The following is a 7894-nucleotide window of genomic DNA, read 5'->3' on the forward strand; positions in this document are numbered from 1 at the left end:
ATGTGTTATCTATGGAAGACAGGTTTTTCACATACGATCGACTTTCCGATTGTGAACAAGTCAACTCCTCTTCATGTCAACTTGTTTCTTTGTTCAAATAATGCTTATATTATACAGAAGCGTTTAATGACGAAAGAAATAATAAAGGAGTATCCTTTATTTTAGTGTCCGCTTTGTAGATGATGATCTTCCTCTAAATTAATACAATAGTTGGTGCTTATTTTGAACACATCTATCCAATCGGTCTTGTCATAAAAGAAACAACATATACAGTAAATTCTGCTTCATATCTTAATGTGCATCTATATATGGACAATGAGTGTCGGCAGAAAGGAAAAATTTCGACAAAAGTGATTATGGAAACTCGAAGTTGATAGTTAACAACAAACACATTTCATTTATAGTAAAATATGTTCATAGTATACAGAAAAAAAACGAAAATAGATGCCTTGTGCCAAAATATTTGTGTTTAATATCAAACAGTCCCTAACGGAAGTTTGTATGACTAAAAAGGTAGTACGACGACAGAAACAATATCCGGACGCCTTTATTTTCCTTTTCCTCCCAAAATTACCGTAACGAAGTTGTCTCAAAAAGTAAAAAAAAAAAACAAACAATACAGAATTCCGAGGAAAATTTTAAATGGAAAGTCCCTTATCAAATGGCAAAATCAAATGACAAAACACAAATGTAAAAATAGTGGATTGAATCTGGTTTTATAGTGCTAAACCTCTTAATTGTATGACAGTCGCATCAAATTCCATTATATTTACAACGATGTATGAAAAAACAGACATACTGGGTAAAGTAGTCACAATATGTGTACAGCAGTCATCATTGTCTCACAATCTCAAAACAAACAAATATTTAACAAAAGAAGCACTCTTTGACACATTCCCCATTTCCATTCTCAATTTTACAGTAAGAATCTTTCAAATTTAAAAACCACATGCATGATACGGGTGTATGACGTAAAAAATATAAGTGTGACACAAAGAGAAATATAAAATAATTTTGTCGTTCAACGTATTTTTAATAAATTTAAAAAAAAATGTAATTTCACATGGGCAATGTTAAAAAATCCAAAGTTGTGTTAAAATTAATTGCATAAACAGACCGATATTTAGAATTTTCCAGAAGCTCTTTAGGTTTCTTTAGAATCCACATATTATTAATACCTCTACGCGAGTAAAACAATTTTGTCCTTCGGAGTATTTTCAAATTTATTATAAAACAATATCATTATGACATATAATAGAACAATAATATAATGGCGGGAGCTTTAAAAGTACAGAGTCACGTCATATAAACCAAAGAAACACAAAAAGTCACACATACAAAACACCGAGGAATGTCAAATTGATATCACAGAAAACAGTAAATTAAAGTGATATCAATAATAGAGCAAAGACAAAGAAAAGACCATTACAACACGCTGTGAAGACGATAAACAACGTCAGTACGCTAAATAATGTATTATTTATGAAGTTGACGCGGAATATTTATCAACAAGGTAGTGGTACTTTCCGATGAAATTTGAAAGAAATACGACGAGACGCTCTTTGACATACACCTGGCTCATCAACTCTCTGCTTAGACACTGGTGACGTTTTACAAAGTGTAAGTAGGAGCTAAAATGTCTTATTTTACGAATAAATTGAAAAATGTATGTTCCGTACGCAGGTGAACTTGGTAAATTGCTACAAAGGTTTGGGAAATTGATAATTTCAAAATTAAAATTGTCTCGTTTGTCATATATTCTTGTACTGAGATGACTGTGTATGTCTACCGGGTAATTCGCGGTAAAATTCTAAACATGAGGCGGAGGAAACCGTGTCTTTTGTTTCTTTAATATCTAGTTCTAGGGGAGATATTAATGGAACCCAATTAGAAAAGTTCGGATTGTTAATTTGATAGAACATCATCAATAGATCTGAAAGTTAAATTAGATAATATGGCTTCTTTGATCTTCTTCTGTTGATAAGTGTCTGAAGGAACTCCGATTCATATGCGAATAAGAAAAGGTCGGCAAGCGAGGATGACAAATGCGACTATGTATGGTACCAATAGGACATCAATGCATGACGATTTATTAATTGTGGAAGGAAGAGAAGCGTCACACAAAATGATTTCTTTTCATTTAATAGTGTAGATGTTGTTTACACATTATATTTTGCACAGATTTGTTGTACCAGATATCCAAAATTTCAGTGTTATATGAACCGCTTATCTAAAATGGATAATAAGAGCACACAGTATTTTGTCTCTCATTTTTTTGTCATATTCCAATGACTACATCAAGTACATGATACAGTCTAATATTGCAAAATTGATACAAAAAACATAATGAAAACTCAAATTGGAATTAATGGTTATAATTGTGGTATAAGGAGAAAACTGATTAAAATATTCAAGTGTTTAACGCCACTTTTAAGCAGCGAATTTTGGCTCTTTCGTGGTGGCCAGTTTTTATTGGTGGAGGAAGCCGAAATATCCGGAGAAAACCACCGACCTTCGACATGTTCGATAGGAAAACTGACAGTCCTAGTCAATTAAGATTACGGTCGACACATATTCCTTATATCATATAGATAAAGAGAGCAACAGGTTTGAAATAAAAAAAGGAACTTCGCAAGACACAAAAATAATGCAATCTGATAACGGGCACAACATCCCAAATATAAATTCATGGTAAGATTCAGCATATCAAAGAACCCCATTGATTCACTGTTTGTTGAAATCACATAACAAAGTTGAATTATAGACTCCGATTTGGATAAACTTGAAAACTGGATCCATATAAATATTAAGATCAAAAGAACCAAACATTAAAAATTTAAAAAAAATTTGACCCTTTTGGCATTAACGTTAATCAATTTTAAAACCAATCCGAAAAATTAAGTAGTCTAGAAAAGTGTTAGATAGAACATTTCATAGAACACCAGGAATTCAATTTTGTCAAAATGACACAATCAAACAAAGTTATTATTTAAATCATTGACCCCTTCACCAATTTAACATGGATCAACTTGAATACTAGTTTCAAAAATCAGACATCTAAATGAATGGTAATATACAGCACAGTGCTTTGTTGAAATCAAAAAAGAGTTTATCTAAACCCTTTGGGTTTCAATGTGGATCAACTTTCTTGTTTTTTCAGTCTATATAAATGTTTCTGGAAAAAAGTATTCGTTTTCTTCACTTATGCTCCCCGTATCATTATGACCGAGGTTTTTGCAATCTGACTAGTTAATGAATACCAATACAGATTGGTTTCAAACGGTTTGTTCAGTGCACTGTTATAACATGAGTTATGCAACAAAGGTCCACCGGAACCATCACAATTTCAACCGTTTAAATCATTATCTCTGTCAACAAAAGAGAACTTTATTCCATTATGATACGACATTGCATAGCCTAAAATAAAGGTACGTATATAAAGGCTTGCACGAAACTGTTAGATGGGTTTAACTTTTATTTTTGACAACTATGTAAAAGTTAATTTCGAGATAAGGGGTTAAACATGTCCTGTATTTACTTTGATACCATATAGATGCTATCGATTGTCATTATCAATGTTCAATGAACTTTCACAAAATCAATCGTCAAGTTAGAAAACTCTTATCGGTTACAAGAATTACTACACTTTAAGTTCAATGAGTGTATAAACCAACTGCAGTAAAATAACCAAAGACATGTTGATTGTCATATTGTGTGTCCAAGTATCCAAATGGATTGCATATGATGTCATTACTTTTTAAATTTGAAATATAGCACATTCCATTGATCAAGTTGCTTGCAATTACAAGTATTACAAGTGATTTCGGTTTTAATGTATCTTGATCTTTAGCAGGTTAGTTATGGTAAGGTTATTTTGTTTAGCTATGGCGTTGCCAGTTTATTTTCTATCTATGAGTTTGAATGTCCCTTTGATATATTTCGTCCCTCTTTTCTTATCAACAAGATTTACCGAAACTTAGAAGAAAATCAATGTATTACCTGCATCACCACTGTACCCTCCAATCGTCAGCTTGTAATGAGAAGATGCATCTCCAACTACAAAAGTCTTATATTTAGCATAATTCTTGTTATCGTTTTTTTTTTTAGTGAGATCTATTCCCAGCTCGTAATTATTTCTTGATGTCAAACGGTGAGTATGTTTATTGCCTAAAATATGAAATTATAATTCACCTTGTTTTTTTTTGTCCATTCTTCTGATGGTTTAACAGACAATTATCCTCTGTATGCCTGTATGTACACAAGGAAGGCGACATAAATAATTTTAGAAGATATTTATATGTAATATTTCCAATATTTAGCAAAACAAACAACTATTTCCACATCATTTCGTAGAATTTTCGTAATACAAATTTTACATTGATATAAAGACTAGAATTCAATGATTTGTTATTTTTACATTGGAAAAGAAAATAACTGTATTGTATTTAAACCGTTACAGACATCCATCGATAGTGTTACTGTCGAAAGAATATGTCAGTCTGTCTCAGCTACACGCCGCCAGGTAAACAAGGTTTATGACACTAAACCAACCGATGGACGTCTGAAAAGCTTCTAATAAAATACAGCTATTTTACAAAAAGCTTTGCTTCGTTCCCATTTTTCAGTCTCTTCCTTGCTATCATTATATGCTGTAAATGGGGTTTTAACTGCTATTCTCTTTGTTTGCCTTTGATTTATAAGTTTCTTTTTGACAACATGAACAAACAAAAGTTATCTTGTGTCCGGATACATAAGTTGTTCTATAGTTTCGAAACCATCTCGTCAACTTCGGCTGATTTATCTGATCAGATAATTAATTATATCTGAGGCGTTCGACATAATAAACTCTTCTTAAACATACATGAAATATATGCTTCTGGACGTTTAGCAATCCACAACTAATCACTCAACTGACATACTTCATTTTATATACTTAAGTCAGTCAGTATACTATATCTAGATGATACCTTCTCTTAAGTGACTTTTCAATGTTTTTAATACTATAATTTACAGATGGGAACAAATGCAATATAACTGGCTTACATAAGTATAGTACGTCAGTTAACGTTGATAGATTGGTTGGTGATTGCTATCGTATTGTATAAAATATACATTCAAAAGATTAGATCCGAATGAGATGGCTGAATTGAGGTCTAACATTATTTGTTTTTGGCTTAATTTATTGAAACACTTTCGCTTTTTTTTCCTGCGCCATTGCCAGGCTTTTAATATATATAAAAAGATGAAGTGTTACAAACAAAGTACCGTAAATTCTGCATCAACATCCGTAGAAGAAGTACTCGGTTCACAATTATTAAATAACTAATATCGTATACTATAAAAGACTAATGGTGTCTCATATATGTGATCACTTTAATCTATATACGTATTTATCTAACCAATATTCTCCGTTAACGTTCCCAAAACCATTTCCGTATTCTGTCCACGATTTCTGGAAGTTAACAGACCCATCATATCGTTTTTGGACAATCTAAAAATGTATACTTGACTTAATGTTTATACTTTAACAAATATTACCATAAATGATTATAAAATAATGTTTTTTTTTTGTTTTTTTTTATTTCAATTGGGAAGACATCGGCAAAATTGTGTTGCAAAACGAGACATACATTTTTAATTCAGAATATATAGATATTTGTATGCCTGATTTCCGGAAGTTGCAGTAACTAATCTCGGAATTTTATCCATTGCCCAGCAATCTTAGTAACAATTGTATGAACATATTTCTAAATGCATTTTATCTCTTTCGTTCGTAATAAAAATGTAAAGATATCTAAAAACGATCATTTTAATCTAAAGAGTATTCATCATATAGAGCGGCATCTAAACTTGATTGATTATGCAGGATTCCGTTAACGTTTTCGTCGATATATAGTTGTGTGTTTCGCATTCAACGCTTAATCTTTGTTCGATAAATTGGTGGGTAATAACGGCCGAGGGTTTTTTATGCATATTTATAGCTGCAACAATTTTAAAAAAGTAATAAGTTACATTGTTTTGCAAAGTGCACACACCGATATAGACGCAGAAATGTGTCCTTGTAAATGGTCAGTACATGACGTATAAAAGAGGATCTTTGATATGAAGGAGCGTGTCATTCTCTCAACACAGGGTGCAATATCTAAACGTCTATTTTGCAACTGTACAGCGTAAAATGTTACACTACTATCTGCGCCAACAACGCAAATCTCCATGAGGTTAGAGAAGGAGGAAAAGTAAAAATAAGATTTCATACAAGAGCTGAAGAGCCGATCACATGGTCATGTGAAGAAGTTAAAGGTAAGCATAATTTGTTATATAATTACAGCTGATTTCATTGAGAATGTAAGGAAAGATAGAATCCTTGGTTAGTTTGCTAGTTAACTGAACCGTGAAGTCTTGATAAGGTAAGGTATACTACCCAATCTTCGAAGTAGTCTACTCTTACAGACAGATATAGTGGTTGTTTATCAGACTAGTCTACTTTTAAAGGAGGGTAGTTTATCTAACCTAAATATGACTTCACGGTTCAGCTAGCAAGCGAGCGAACACAATACATAACCATTGCCTACACACTCAATGAAATCGGCTGTAATCCATTTCACTTACTGTCCAACCACCTCAATCTGTTTCCATATCACAATACACACTCACTTTGTTCCGACATTAAGAATATATTTTGTACACACCAGAGGTGGAATTTCGGTTGAACTCTTTTTTTTTCAGTGCAGTCTTTATACAATTGCTGTTTTTTTTTTCTTCTGCCAAAAAAAAGCATTTAAGATATTTTGTGAAGAAAAACTATTTTGCAAATACATTTACAAATATTTTTTTTAATCTTTTTTTGTTATGTTCTGATTTTATTTATTAATTCACATTTACAATTAAAACCTATAATACAAAAATCCTTTTACGCTCTGTATGAAGATCTCAATTTACCTTCACATAAACTTATTTTACAATTGCAATCAAACTATGAACATAAGAAAACAAAAAAGTCCATTTTGTTGTATAAACATGAGTTTGGCATAATTTTCTAAAAGATATAAAAGCTAATTTGGATTCACGGTGGTCACAACGGAAGTTATATGATTAATTTCTTTCGGTTTTAACAGATGGAACAGTTAAATTTAGTCTACTCTGAGAAAAGGATTTTAGATTTAAACTGGTTAAATACTAGTTCTATGTATAGGCCATTAAGCGAACTCAAACTTTACCAAATTAAACATAACTATTTCGGTAAGCAGGTTGGGTCATGAATTAATAAAAATACATGGCGGGATACTAATGTAAACTCGTATAGGCATTTATCTATCCATGCTTATATAAAAAAAACCATAACAATATGAAGTTGACATTCACATTTAAAGAGGAATATTTAACTTCATGTGGTTCCTGTAGGGATATATTTCTAATCAATTAAAAGGTAGAATTGTCTTTCAATGCTATCATTAACATATCATGTAGTTGTCCTTTTAGTGTATTTTGAATCATATTTTCCGTCAGGTTTTCAATGTAACGTTTAATTTTCCTGTTAATGGTATTAGTGTCTAACATGGCTACAAGGGGTGCTCCTCTGTCGCTTATCAACGGTATGGATAATGGATCGTCACTTCCTTGCTCTACGGTATTTGATTCTACTAGTGTGCCATGTGTATATCCATGCAGGAATAAACAACAAACAACTAACATAAACATTGTGTTCAATTGCCAATAGTGTGTCATCCTTAGAGGCCGTTGTGCAAATGTGTGACTGCTTATATGCTACTGTTTAAAAAACACAAAAATATGCACTAGGTATTATAATTACTAACATGATATCTTATTGGACTTATGGACTTTCCGATTACATTTTTCTCTTAGTTCAGTATTTTTGTGATTTTACTTTTTAACA

This window comes from Mytilus edulis, chromosome 12 (genome assembly GCF_963676685.1).
Source record: "Mytilus edulis chromosome 12, xbMytEdul2.2, whole genome shotgun sequence".
Lineage (NCBI taxonomy): Eukaryota > Metazoa > Mollusca > Bivalvia > Mytilida > Mytilidae > Mytilus > Mytilus edulis.